This window comes from Archocentrus centrarchus, chromosome 6 (assembly GCF_007364275.1).
Source record: "Archocentrus centrarchus isolate MPI-CPG fArcCen1 chromosome 6, fArcCen1, whole genome shotgun sequence".
NCBI lineage: Eukaryota > Metazoa > Chordata > Actinopteri > Cichliformes > Cichlidae > Archocentrus > Archocentrus centrarchus.
In genome coordinates this window covers 12,097,570-12,112,934 of record NC_044351.1, presented here as the reverse complement: position 1 = coordinate 12,112,934, position 15,365 = coordinate 12,097,570, and the positions used below count along the sequence as shown (strand labels likewise).

Genomic DNA, 15,365 nt, shown 5'->3' with positions numbered 1-15,365 from the left:
TACAAATGAATTGCGAATGTGTGTTTATTGGATGTTTTTGTACCTGCAGAGGACGCGCCTAATCACACTCAAGTCCCCGTTTGCTTTTCTGTCCTGCCAACAGATTCTGCCCTTACCATTTGGGACTTGCAGGAATATTTTTTTTTCTTCTTAATTTGATATCGGGATGCGCTCCTAGGAATTTTAAGAAAACCTCTCTTATGAACTGATGTCGCCACTAGCACACTATAATTCACATATTTGATGGATGGTTTCTTCAAAGTAGTCAGGGGAGACCAGGGTTTGGCTGCATACTATCCACCTCTAAAATCTTGGCCTCAGCCCACATTAAACGGCACTGACATAAGAACGAAAACTGAAATGGATCTTCATTTAAAAAGAACATTTTTTTAACCCAAATACTCACCTGCTGTAGCCCTCACTGCTTCCAAGCATCCTTTCGCATTTCTTCCCGACGGCAACTCCCAGCCACCAACACTCAAATTGAGACGCACTATCTCAAGTCCATCGCATTGATAGATAGCTTTAAAAAGATGACAGGAGAGAACAGACACCAGCCAGCCGTTTCCTGCTGATTTCCAACGAATGTCTCCACCACGGCAGTGCCGCAGTTCTGAGACGATGGCAGTCGTTAAAACAGATAACCCACACAAACGCGCACATACAGTGCGATCCTCCCTTGGCAATGGGGCTCCTTGTGAGCCCGAACTCGTCCGATGAGAATAAAGAAGGAATGCAAATGGCAGGTAGAGACAGAACAACTCCCACGCACCGCTCCCGATCCAAGCGCACAGCTCCTTGATGCAGTCTCTCCACAGCACACTCCCGTTACTGTGTGACTGGCTGTCGTCAGTGGCACAGGCAATCCGATTGCTGGAGGGAGGGACGGAGATGATCAGCGGAACGCACTCTGCCCGGTGTCCTACTCAAGTGTGTGTGGTAAAACTGTTTGTCTGGGCGTGTGGGCCGTTTTCTTTCACCACACATGTGCAATTCGTTCTTTTTTTTTTTTTTGTTTTGTTTGGTTTATTCATTTCGTAAACCTGCCTTATATGTCCAGACATGTCTTTCCAGATTTCAGCCTCTCTGCTGAAGCGCACAGAAACGTTGACGCACATAGGCACATGGGGCATAAAACAGCAATATATTCTGAGGGTAAACTCAACCACAGTGGTTCGTGATACCTTTGCAACATACAAATGCTTCTTCGACAACCACATGGAAAATAAAGGAATGTAATCAGATAAGTCTGAGACTGGAGTCAAAACAGAAACAGAGGGTGAGAGGAGGAAGGGAAGGAGTCTGTGAGAAAGTAGCAGTTCCCTTTTTAAAGGCCTGATGGCACTGTGGGCTTCCGGTACATGCAGGCAAACACACAGAGGCATTCACAACACACTGCTTCTTCCAGGAGGCAGTTTGTGGAGTATGCTCCTTAATACATACCTGATCTTTTATCTCCTGTGATTTTTAAGTGAAGTCTGAGGGAGGATCACTCAGAGATGGTGTTTTTTTAAAGCAGAAAAAAGCAAAGGCAAGCCCAATTCCAAAAAAGTTGGAATGCTGTGGAACACGTCAGTAAAAACAGAATGCAAATATTTGCAAATCTCAGAATCACGTTTTCTTTTCTTTTTTCCCCCCACAATAGAACATAGAAAACACATCAACTGTTTAAACTGAGGCATTTTACCATTTCATGAACAATTTAGTTAATTTTGAATTTGATGGCAGCAACACCTCACCCTCTACAAATTGTGGAACAATTTCAGAAAAATGTTACTCAACATAAAATTGCTAAGACTTTGAGTGTTTCATCACCTACAGTACATAATTTAATACCAAGAACCTGGAGAAATCTCTGTGTGCAAAGGACAAGACTTAAAAAAAACCAATATTGGATGCCTGTGATCATTAAAAACAGAGAGGAATCTGTCATGGAAATCACTGCGTGGGTTCAGGAAGGCTTCCAGAATTCATAGTCTGTGAACACAGTTTGCTGAGCCATCTACAAATACAGGTTAACACTCTATCATGCAAAGAAGAAGCCATATGTTAACATGAGCCAGAGCAACATATCCTCTCATCAAGATGATGTCGTTTTCATGGAAGGCCTTGCATATTTCAGCAAGACAATGCTAAACCGCATACTGCAGCTATTACAACAGCATGACTTCATAGTAGAAGAGTATTCCAACACAGCATTCCAACTTTTTTTGGAGTTGGCGTTGTATTTAGTAAAACATGAGTCTTATATTGTCCAACCTGTTTGAATTGAACTGTCTTTAATGTGATGGCAAAGTGAACGTGGCTCAGAGTGTTGTACTGACACTGACACATACGGTATGTAAACTGATTAGCTAAGGTGTGCAGGGCCGAAAATTGGATGTATTCCTTGTAGATATCTATAAGTTTATGGTGTTTGCACTGTCTGTCATGAGATGTTCAAGTTCCAAATTATTAGTTTGCTATTCGGGTTACGCTTGCCAACAGTGTACAAAAAACAAACAAACAAAACAAAAAACTCTAAACAGTTCTTATCTATATTACCAAGAGCTTTTATCAGTATCATAACCATTAAGGACCTGAACTCATAGAATGGTAAAACTGGCAAAGCACTGTGCCCATGAGTAAAAAAAGAGTTTTAATGGTCTTAAATTCAAACAAACTGAATGGATTTTATATTGTGAGTAACAGAAAAAATATGCAAACTGGAGTTACATGATTTTTGCTCTAGCCTCTGTGAAGGCCCAGCCTCTTCAGAGAATGAATAACTTATACTTGTCCTTTAAGCTCCTGCATGTTATTTTAATGAAGAGAATGTGTAGACAACTCTGAAAACAAAAAGTGTGTGACAACTTTTTAAATCCATTGTTGTCACTTGTATGTGTTCGTCATTGCAGACACCTGAAAGAGACTTTAATTTGTGTTTTTTGTGATTAGCTAATTTATGATTAGCTAATTTGTAATTGTGTAATTACTGTAAATAATAGAGCATTTTGTAATTGAAAGACGGTTTTGACGGTGGTTACATTTGTTGATTAAATGCAAAATGTGCTATCTTTAAACTAAGCTGAAAATTAATTGATTCCAGTATCAAAAAGGTAGGTGAAGAGTTATAGGACTTAGATTTTAAATCTGAAACATATTTTCATGTGCTAATGTACCCTATATTTCTGTGTATTTCGGGCAATTTCTCACTTATAAGCAACAGAGATACCGTAAAACTACATTAAAATTTGTCGGGTAATGTTGAAATGTGTCTTTTTGCATCTTAAAACTACACTGCACACATGCTTGCAGCAGTTTAAGCTGTGTTGGCAACACAGCTACATGTCATTATCTTCAGCAGCAGATCATGCATGGCCAAGGTACCCTTACAATGAGTACAAGGTTTTTGGTTAGTAACTTAGGGTTATTTCCCCGCTGCCTGGCTATGAAACTATTCTGTATGACAGGGACTTTTTCTTTCCTGATCACTACACTAGAACTGACAATATATTTTCCTATGGATGCAAAGTTATAAATAAACAATTGAAATAAGTCTGATATAATGACACTTAAAAGCAGCACGGTGGTGTAGTAGTTAGCACTGCTGCCTCACAGCAAGGTCCTGGGGCCTTTCTGTGTGGAGTTTGCATTTTCTCCCCGTGTCTGTGTGGGTTATCATCAGTCCAAGGACATGCAGTTAGTGGGGTTAGGTTAATTGGTGATTCTAAATTGCCCATAGGTATGAATGTGAGTCGCTGTCTGTCTCTCTCCGTGTTAACCCTGTGACAGACAGGTGACCTATCCAGGGTGTACCTTGCCTCACCTGGCCCCCCCTCCGTGGCCTTGAATTGGATAGGTGGAAGGCAATGTTTGGGTGGATGAATAATGATTGTGGACATGTTTCACCAGGTCGTTATGAGTAAAAGTTAATAAATAAATGAATGATTATTCATAGATTTGCAATTCTAGTCAAATATGCTCACTGCGTTATTAGATGAATCAAAGCCAGAGAAAATGAGATTAAAAAATGGAAAATTTGAATTTACATGACACTTCACAGGCAGGAGGAGAGCGGCTGGGTTCATAGTCCTTATTTTTGTCTGCTTCATCTCCATTCTCTTTACCATGCTAAGACCTGCAAACAACAACAGAGGTAACAATGGATACCTAGTGACGCCATGGGCTTTGAAAGGATCCCATCAATAATTAATTTGTTTGGCTGTGTTCCTCAACACTGGCATGCATGGTTGTCCTTAATCTGTAAGACTGGGTGTGAGGGGTTTCTGTCACATGGATAATCACGACTCTGCATCATGAATGAGTCTGTGATTAGATGATAAAATAACCATTTGCTTGTTATGATACAGTCGTTCTTGATAGGTGAGTGGCTCTGCATACTGAGCTTCAAGGCTGTCATACTTGCTGGGTAACTGTATTGATAAGCCTCACCCTCTAATGAATTCTGATGCCAATACAGTCTAAGGCATCATTATAAGAGTCACCACTGCAACAGTTGTGTGCAGAAATAAAGAGACATTTTCAGAATGAATCATGAAATGCTTCTGCAAGCTAGGATAACTTCCACTCTAGCTTAATTTATATTGCCAAATTAAATTCTGGTGTTCTGGTGACAAATGGAAACTTTAGAGTGAAAATAGTTTTCAACATGAGGTGAAAGCTGAATTCACCAGTGGCTTTCTGTCTTCTTTTGTCCCAACGGTATATTTTAGAACAGCAGACTGATTCTTACTATGAGTTGCAGCTAACCATAGTGCATGTGATCATATACCCGTTCACCAAAAACATTAAAAAAAAGAGAATAAAATTAATCTTCTCACTGCAACGAGATTCTCTGCTGGGAAACTGCATCATTTCATGCATTGCATCCAACTAAACAATGTTGCAGACCAAAAATTCCTTATTATTCTTTGTATTGAGAATCTGTATTTCTGTAGTTTTTACAAGAGTATAAAGAAGGATTTGGGGTAAAACAGGAATCTATGGTTTGGGCATAAATACTGTTCACATTTGCAGTGGGCCACAAAATGCAGTAGCCAGAAACTCTTTGGGGGGATGTTAGGCAAGCATTGGGCCTGGAAGGGACCACATTTGACTCCTCATAACACTTCCATGGTTCATTTCCATGGTCCACTTCCAGTGTCAATTTCTTATGTCAATCTCTTTTCCCAGTAAAAAAAATAAATAAATAAATGAATAAATCAAAACAGGAACCCAGATACAGGGGAGCAAAACTTCACAACAAGAAAAGCTTCTCATCCTTCAGCAACAGCTCATACAGGAAGGAAATCCAGATGTTCTGGTCATAGTTGTGAAACCCACAGGTTTGACCTGTTTGACCTGCGTGACCTGTTTGATCATATCAATATGATATTTTTCTAAGGTTTGCACAGTTCAAAATTATTCATATATAAAGGTGAAATCCAGTCACTGACTCTGGCAGTCAGTTATATATTTTTTTTAATTTACTACATTTGTGATATTTCCATTGCACAGTATTTTTGAGGTGAACAAGACCACAAACTTTCCTACAGCTGTTGGCTCTTAGGTCCAGATGCAGCAGCAAGAACAATTTTTCTTGCCCTCGTTTTCTTTTCAGTAGCGGGGGCCTAAAATCCATCTGTTTACCCACAATTCTTCTAATCCTTACAAATGGCAACACACTCCAGCTGTTACTCAGACATACTCACACATAAATAATAGACACATACATTGACTCACTCATTGTCACTCAGTCTCACTCTCACACTCATTTGCCCTGACTTGTGTTATTGTGCTGCTATGTAAAATGGCTGGTGCAGTGAAAATGGAAAGCAGTGAGGTTGGAAGGGAAAAGTGCCCTCAATGGGCTTTGAATTGCCAAGGTCCTGAATAAGCATTGTAATATGGGCTTGCAGGCAGCAACCAAATATGCAAAGAATTGGATCTGGCATTACTGACATCTAGTTTTACCCTTGCAAATACACAAACTACACACATACAAACTCATAATTTAGTAATGTACACTATTAAGAACCTCTCATAATGTAAAGAATATTGTTCTGGGACTGTATATGGTTTAGGGAGTGATTGCTTTGCTTGCTTTTGTAGCATGACGCCCTCAGATATAGAACTATATTTAATGACAAAGAAGTGGAACCCATAATGTAGCAAAAGTTTCAATCCAACATGAAAATGACATGTCATAAAGATGACCAAATATTCACAATGATAACCTTACTGCTGAACAGCTAAGCACCCATAATGATGGCAAAATCAATTTCTGAAGATTGTTATATGGTAGCTTTTACACAGTTGCTCCCATAGATGTACTACATGGAAAAGAATGCAGTAAAAAAGAATCCCACTTACCTCCTTGGATACTAATTCTAAGGCTAGTGTTTCTTTGGAATCACCAGCACAGACCATAATAATATCAAATGTATTGTCTGGCCTATCATAGTGTATAATGAAGAATAAATACTTTTCCACTCCAATTGAGGCAACTTGGACCTAGCTCTGTTAGCCCAGTGGTCATATGAGCAATACTTTGTCTTCAGTGGGTTATATTTCCCACAAAACAATTGGCAGGCTGCTTCTCTCTCACTGCTACTCAGCCTCAGTGCTGTGCAAAAAAGACTGCAAAGAAAAATGATGCTCCCATGCCACTTGCACACACTGCTTTGGGCAGACTATCATTCCCATTAAACTAATAACAGTTAGCTTCTTATCTCGCAGTGTCTCGGCAAAGTCACTTCCACCCTTGAACAAAACACAATGTCTTTGAATGCTGGGGCTTAATCTATCACTGAGGCCCAAATGAGACTGCATAATCCTCTGCAATTTTCATTCTTGTATTCTACATTATCACTGATTTATACTGCTTTTTTTCTGATACCCCCCTTTTTTTTTTTTTTTTGGAACAATGGTGCTGTTCTTCAGTTTCTGAAGCAGGCAGAATGTTCAAACAACAAAAATAGCAGATGTTAGCATATAGCACAGGAGTGGTTTTATTCTTTTGATAAACTTAGATCACTATTTGAAAGTAGCTAGATAGTGGAAATATTTAAAGTTTAATGTACAATGCTTGAGCAATGACAATGCTCCCATCCATAGGGCACAGGCACGCCCCCAGATCTCAGCCTTATACAACACTTAGGGAGATTCTGGATAATCAGTGCCAAGGTGAATTGATGCTATAGAGGCACACAAAGGTCCTACAGGTCCCAGTTAGGCTTCTCTCTTGGCATTTAAGATTTTGATAGAAGTCTATTTTTTCATTTTTTTACTTTTAAATAATGCAGCCCATAGCACGATTTAATTTAAACAACAACACTTAAAAGTATCAATGAAAGAATATCCAGATAACCCAAAAAGACGATAAAAACTTTCTTAGTGTTTAGAGATAAAATGAGTGCAAACTAGAATTATTATTATTATTTTATTTTCTTTTAGAAGTTTTAAAATTCAACATATCTTTTCAGTTCTTAGGAGATGTCAGTCTTAGCAAAGCAATTCAGTAACACCGTGGCTAAATTTGATCAACAATTACACCAACAATAGCTGCAGTTTGCTGGGTGTTTAAGCTCATGCTGATTAAAAAGAGCAGCCCAGCTATTATCATGATGGCAGACAATGGCAGAAAGTAAAGGGAGCTGAGTAATGAATTATTTTCTTGCAATGACCCTAAGAGTCAAAAGAATATAATTTGGATTAAGACCGATTTACTGTACCAAGTTAATATAAATAAATCAGCCTGTTCAGCCAGACAAATTTTTCTCTGTACTCAAAACATATGTTGTCCTTTAGGTAAATGATTTTTTTTTGTCTTTTTCAAGTACATTTTAAGAATGAAAACATTTTCTGTCTTACTTACTTTTATTTAGACCCACTGTCATTCCCTGGACAAAGTTCAATGACCTTTTCTGCACTGTTAGTCTCTCCAGTGGGTTTCAAGTATTACCTTTATCTTGGTGTGTCTCTGTAGGCCTACATCTATCAGATGTTTCTAGTTCAGCATGCACTCTAGTGTCCTTGATACTCAGTGCTGGTTTATAGAGCAAATATATCCTCTGCCTTCTTTTCTTTTCTTGTTCAGCAGGAAGTTGGTGAGTCTCCTGCCAGCATTTTTCTAATGCAGATTTTCACAAAGAGCTTCACCTTTCTGAAGGCGATCTCAGTAGCCAGCCTGCCCTCACATTGGAGTTACACTCTGGAGCTTGAAAAAGGCGACTGGACTTCTTTTTGTTTCTTGAAGACGTTTCACCTCTCATCCGAAAGGCTTCTTCAGTTCTCAACCAAATGGTGGAGAGACCCCCATTCACACCTTTGTTCCAGTGACCTCAATAGGCCACAGGAAACAATGGAGCGGAGTCCTAAATTGGTTTCAACTGAAACCACTGATTAAATATGACCCACGCCCTCTTCACACCTGGGCACATGTGTTCACGCACATGATCAATAGAGGGTCATAACCACCTCCAGGGGACTACGCCCACAGGGGTTTAAATACCTGGGTCTCTCCACCATTTGGTTGAGAACTGAAGAAGCCTTTCGGATGAGAGGTGAAACGTCTTCAAGAAACAAAAAGAAGTCCAGTCGCCTTTTTCAAGCTCCAGAGACTACTATGACCTGGATAACTGAGAATCTACACAGACATATTGGAGTTACACCTTAAGATCTTTGAGTGTGTTGTCTGCAGTCTGAAGAGCTGAATGTTAATGAGCTGCAAGAAAGCTATTCTGGGTTCACTCATTCTGTGATCTGCATGGGTCCTCCTTGCATGTTGATGATACTATCCAATAATAAAAAGAACTCTTTATCCTCTAATTCTAACTTTCATTAACTTTAACCGGCAGGAGCTTTCTCACTTCTTTGTGTTTTTATAGGCCAGCTGTGTTGTCTCCTCTTGCATCTTTTGAGACAATGGTGCTTGATCATTGCATTGGCAAAATCCAAAACAGTATATATATATATATATATATATATATATATATATATATATATTTTTTTTTTTTTTTAATTTAACTTTAGAAAAATAGCAACAACTTTGATATCCCCTGTTAATTTGTTTAAAAACAAATGCTTTAGGATGCATATTTCCATAAATAAGTTCATACAGAAAAATCTCCAAAATGTTTTATATAAATTAACCACCTAAACTATACATTTAGTGGTCAACCAGCGTAGTTGCTCTTTTATCTTGTAGAGCCATTTGGGTTTTCATTTTGCCAACAAGACAAATGTGACAAATGTGTTTCCCTATAGACAAGCTATTACAAGCAGTGGTTTGGCCTCAGACCCCTGCAGATATTCTGCTCATGGCCTCTGAAACAATGGCTCTGTTTTTATTTATTTTTTTCATCTGCAGGGCACCATCCATTGCCAGGGCTACTCGCTTGTCATCTTGGCATACAGACAATGGCTTCCGGACACAAGAGCTCCTTGTAAAAGATGTTGCCACCCCTCGGTCTCTGTGCAATACAGACACATATAAAAATCCCAACAAACATGTGGACACATGAACACACAAATTCACAGGCACACAAAAACCTAATCTAGACCTGAATCAAATCCTATCCCTTTGTTTTTGAGACAGTAACTGAGGGCGAGGGGGTGGTATTGGGAGTAGGATACACTGGTAATCACTGTTTGAAGTATTTTCACTACACTGCACTATTCCAAAGGGCAGGGAGAGATTTCAATCTCTTTATAGCTGCCACCATGACTTTAGTAAATTGTTGACAGCCAAATCCATGTCGATCCACTGAGTGATTGCATGCTGCAAAAGGTCTAATCTCATTTTCTCTGCAGCTCAGGCTGCCTGTAAATGAGCAGACATCAAGTTGAAGTTTAGTTAAAACATTCGATCATACATGGCAAAGCTTAGTTAAGAGTATTTTGGAAAATCAATCATCAATAAACCTTTAAAGCTGTTTGGTATAATACAGTATGAAATGTTAAACCTTTCCATTGTGAAACATGTTTCTGATTCAAACAGTATACGGCCTTACAGTGTACATGTTACAGAAGCTTCTCATTAAGATGTAGATGACCTGTGTTAGTGGAGCTTGCTGTTGTCAAACACATAAAAATGCTCTGAGAAGCTCAGTGCTTCTGGCTAGTTTTCCCCCCGCCTGCAACCTTAGCACTATTCATGCGCTTAACGGTGTCACTAAAACACGTGAGTCATGAAAAAAAACAAGCAGATGTATATGAGCTGCATAATTAAAAAAAAAAAAATAGAGAATACTGTATTTCATACAAAAGTCAAACTAGTTAACAAAACATTAAAATAATAAATGTATTATATTATTGCTAATAGTTGACCCATTTGTCTCAAGAAATAGCCATTGGAAGTATATTAGAGCACTAACTGCTCCATGCAACCACAATCATGTTTTAGTAACACTTTCAATTAAAACACGAGAAGGAGAATAAATGCAGAGTTTACTAAACCTTACACAACTATCTGCTCAGTCCCATTTTACAGCATGGATTTAATCTGCCAGTCTGCTGTTCTGTCCTGTGTATTCACCCAGCATTCATCAGCTGATCCATACAATCCTATCTTGTATACTCTAAAGGCATTCTGAATCCATTAATGCATAAATGTCATCCTTCTATTTTGAAAGTTTTGTCATGTTGGTATCATAGCATATCAAATTTTCGCCTTCCCCTCTAAAACATTTATTTGCAATACGACTGTCTTTAACACACCAAAACTGTTTGTCATCTAGAGCTCCACTCGGGCCACAAAAACCTGTTTCTGTTAAAAATCTGCTTTCTCAGGCAAACATCTTCATACCAAGTAACTAAAAGACAGCTTGCATTTTAATTCCTCACACGTTTCAGGGTCAACCTTGTCAGGCAATTTCCCAGTTTGCCTGTGGAGGCCCTTGACGAAAATGTGAAATGTGGGGAAAAAAAATATACTGATGAGGAATGTGGCAGTTACTCTGCACTGGCCATTGCTTCCCAACTGCCACTCCAAGCTCTCACAAGCCATGAGAAACAACACAGCATGTCAAGTATCTGACTGCTTATATAAAAATAGAAGATTTATTAAGAACAGGCTTGGTTGAACTCAGATAGCAAGTGAATAATAAGGATGGCCTGCCTTCAGCTGCTCCACCAAACTAAGAAAATGGTAGCACAACAACTGTTCCTCCACCATCATATGCTCCACAACAGGAAGTGTCCAAATCTATCATCGAGTTCACGGGCTAGGCTAAGCACCAACAGGTGCATTATCAGAGCACGGTTTTGCTCACACATAACTGTACACACTGAAGAGTTTTTGATGAATCAGATTCCCCAAAATAATACCCCAAGGACTTTGATACATGTTGAATAAGATGACAGTATAAAACCAAGGGGAAGGATTTTACCAGGGACAGTGAACACAGATTTTTATTTTATTTTTTTGTTTATTTTTTTGTGTGTCTTTGATATTCAACATTATCAACTGGGGTGAGAATAGAAAGGCTATGACAATGATTCACAGAGAAAGAATGTTTTGCTTTTGCTATAAAGTTGTATGGAAATTTCTTGCAAACTTTGTGGAAATGGGAGAAAGTCCCATCAAAAAGATGCCAGTGAAAAATCACATTGTGTTTAGAAAGTTTTCACAAACGGTTGAACAGGAATTCTAACACACATCATATGGACAAGAATATTGAATCATACTTCTTTGTTGTTGAAGATAAATATATTCCATGATCAGCTGTAAGTGCAAAGTGGAGGAGTTTACTGTAGGAACCAGAGTGGGGGGGTGCTGAGTCGCCAACTCTCTACATACAGAGTTCCAAACCTCCTCTGGCACTGACATTAGCAAAAAAAAAAATGTGTGCCAGGAGTTTCTTATGATGGGTTTCCACAGCCAAGAAGCTCCTGTAGGTGTAATGTGTAGGTGGCCCAGTACTTTTGTACATATAGTGCAAATACAAAATCAGTGAGAACAGGCTACCAAGACAATGAATTGAGAATGAGTCATGGCAGTTGATTAGTCTTATGAGATTATGTATATTCAAACCCCAGTATCCCACAGAAGCACATATGTTGTTTGAAGAACAGTAGCAGTTTGCTTTAACTAGTGAAGATGATTTGACAGTTTTATGGCTGGACGCATTAGGAAAATAACTTCAAAAGAAATAAACACTCAGTATTTAGGCAAGGACATTCAGAATTAAGTCACAGCAATGCAAGCATCTCAGATTCAGCAGGAAATCCTCACAATGCTGCGGTCAGCTAGATGCTGCTCCATATTTTTAGACTGTGCTCCTACTGTGAGTAGAACAGAACAGACGACAGCAATTGTACATTTTTTTTTTTACAACACACAGGAGAAGTGTAGAGATTAGAGAGCATTTCCTGGAATTCACAGAGATAAGTGATTGATGCAGGATATTAATATTATGGACATGAGAAGTCAAGGTCACAGTTGATCAAATAAGAGGTAAACATAGAAATATATATATTAAAAAAGTCAGGTATAGATGTGCTCAACCCCATTCACCACCGGTTAGAAGATGTACAAGATGCACTGCGATAAGTGCCAGAAGATGAAAGTCTAACTGCTGCTTGTGAAGCTAAAACTAGATGTGAAGCTGAAGTCATTACAGCTAAGATCAAAAGGTAACCATTCATGTGCCCCATCATAACATGGTATGGCATTTTAAATGAGATAAATATTGCAGGTAAAACTCTACAGACACTGTGTACTTAGTGCAGTAGTACAGCTGAAAGTGACAAAATGATTCCTGTTGGACAATCGCACTGACAGCAAATTTGAAAGCGTACAGTCGAATGAAAAATATCTGGCAGTGGAGTTGGAAGCAGAGACCTGGTTTCCTGAAAAAGTGCACTGTGACCAAAAAAGAAAAAAACATCTTCAACTACAAAGGACACAGTGAGATAGTAATGGATCCACAACAGGTTTACAAACTGTTTTTCTTTAACAGAATACTAGACTGCACTATTGATGCTGGGGAAGAGTTTTTTTTTTTTCTCAAATCTAGGGCAGAGGGACAAATTTGAGGAAGTGAATCTGAACGCATCTATCAATAAGAAAAATGCTAGAAATAGTCTCCAAGGATGCATAGCGCTGGAAAAAGCCCTGACACACAGTGACACACAGTGACACCAGAGATGTTAAAGGTAAAGACTATCCTGCAGAGTTGACTGCTTTGAGCATTTCTACATGCTGGAACTAAAAAACCAGACACACTCAAGTTCACCTTCAATAACTGAATGTAATCAGTTTTTACTAGTGCTTTTTGCACCACCTCTGTGCACTTTGCCACCATATTGTGGTGGATGGGTTTGTGTGTCCCAGGGATCCCAGGGGCTATGTCGGTAATGGTTGAGCAACCAGATGAAGAGCGATTCAGACGACCCTCATGAGAAGAAGATCAAGGGAACAGTCTGTCCTGCCCAGGATAGGGTTACCAGGACTCCACCTTGGAGCCAGGTGTGGGGAGGGTGCTAGGTGGAGAGTGCCTGGTGGTTGGGCCTTAGTCCATACAAGTGCAGCCTGAAGAGGAGACATGGGCCCACCCTCCTACAGGCCTACCACCCACACAAGGCACTGCAGGGGTTGGGTGTAGTGTGTGTTGGAGGGCGGCCAAGGGTGGAGGCACTGGTGGAACATGGAATGTCACCTCTCTGATGGGGAAGGAGCCTGAGGTAATGCATGAGGTTGAAAGATGCAGGCTAGCTATAGTTGGGGTCACCTCAACGCACGGCCTGGGTTCTGGAACCAGTCTCCTGTAGAGGGGGTGGACTGTGTTCCAGTCTGGAGCTGCCCTCAGTGAGAGGTGGGAGGCTAGGGTGGGTGTATTTGAATTCCCTCAGCTTGCTGCCTGTACATTGGAGTTTTCACTGGTGGACGCAAGAGTTGTTTCCCTGCACTTTCAAGTCAGAAAATGGGTCCTGACTGTTCAGTGTACCCAGGCTTCTTGGAGTTTCTGGGTGGGGTGCTCAAGGTTGCTTCATGTGGTGACTCCGTTGTTCTACTGGGAGACCTCAGTGCTCATGTGGGCCACAACAGTGAAACCTGGAGGGGTTGTCATTAGGAGAAACGGCCTGCCCAATCTGAACCCAAGTGATGTTCTGTTACTGGACTTCTGTGCAGGTTTCTGTGTGGTTTCCATCTTCAAGAAGGGGGAGCAGAGGGTGTGCAACACATAGGGGATCACACTCCTGTGCTTCCCTGGGAAGGTCTATGACAGGGTGTCAGAAAGGAGAGTCCGTCCGTTACTCAAACCTCAGATTCAGGAGGAACAATGCGGTTTTCATCCTGGTCGTGGACAAGCTCTTTATCCTCTCAAGGATATTTGAGTATGTGTGGGAGTTTGCCCATCCAGTCTACATGTGTTCTGTGGACTTGAATACGGGATTCGACCGCATCTTTTGGGATAGCCTGTGGGGGGTGCTGCAGGAGTATTGGGTGTCTGGCCTGCCATTACAGGCCATGCAGTCCCTGTACAACTGCAGTGAGATCTTGGGCTGCATTGCTGGCACTAAGTCAGACTCATTCCTGATGGGTGTCGGACTCTGCCGGGCTGTCCTTTGTCCTTTTCATAATTTTTATAGACAGAATTTCTAGGTGTAGCCAAGTGCTGAAAGGCTTCTGCCTTGGTGGCCTCAGAATCTCTGCTTTTTGTGGATGATGTGGTCCTGTTGGCTTTATCAGGTGGTGGCCTCCAGCTCACACTGGAGTGGTTTGTGAAGCAGCAGGTATGAGAATTAGCACCTCCAAGTCCGAGGCCATGGTCCTGGGCCAGAAAAGGTTGGAGTGCACACTCTGGGTCAGGGAGGAGTTGCTGCCCCATGTGGTGGAGTTTAAATATCTCAGGGTCTTGTTCATGGGTGAGGGAAGAGGGGAGGGAGAGATGGACGGATGGATCGGGGCCGCGGCTGCAGTGATGCGGACACTGTACTGGTTCACTGTGGTGATGAGAGAGCTGAGCATGAAAGCAAAGCTGTTGATTTACCAGTCCATCTACATCCCTACCCTTACCTTTGGTCACAAGCTTTGGGTAGTGACCAAAAGAATGAGATCACAGATACAAGTGGTAGCCAACCTCTCTCTTAGCCTAGAAAATGGATCAGTTGTAATTGTATCAGGTAAGTTGCTACAGGAGTGCACAGTTTCCTAATGTTAAAAAAAAAAAAAACAAATAAACAAAAAACAACAACAAAAAACTTAGTACAATGAAAGTACAATGAAACAAGGCATACCTAATGGACTGGTAATGATCTTTATAAAACATGATCTGGCACAGAGACTCATACCACGGGTGTTGTTGTATAAAGTGGTGCACAAATTTCACTAGTAGCTATTAATTAGTACTGGAGAAACTAAAGCCTGATTATTTGAA

At 40.4% G+C, this 15,365-nt stretch overlaps 1 protein-coding gene across 2 annotated transcripts in view; it reads right to left on the bottom strand.

The window, feature by feature from the left end:
• Positions 1–15,365, bottom strand: part of lingo1a (leucine rich repeat and Ig domain containing 1a) — a 61,187-nt gene that overhangs the window by 24,058 nt on the left and 21,764 nt on the right. Inside the window, exon 1 of one of the 2 annotated variants that reach the window (XM_030731506.1) lies at positions 407–887. The exons of the other annotated variant lie outside the window; for it this stretch is intronic. The gene's annotated coding sequence lies outside the window, so the exon portion shown is untranslated. Of the gene's footprint in view, positions 1–406; positions 888–15,365 lie in introns of those variants that run through there. 2 annotated transcript variants of the gene reach the window in all.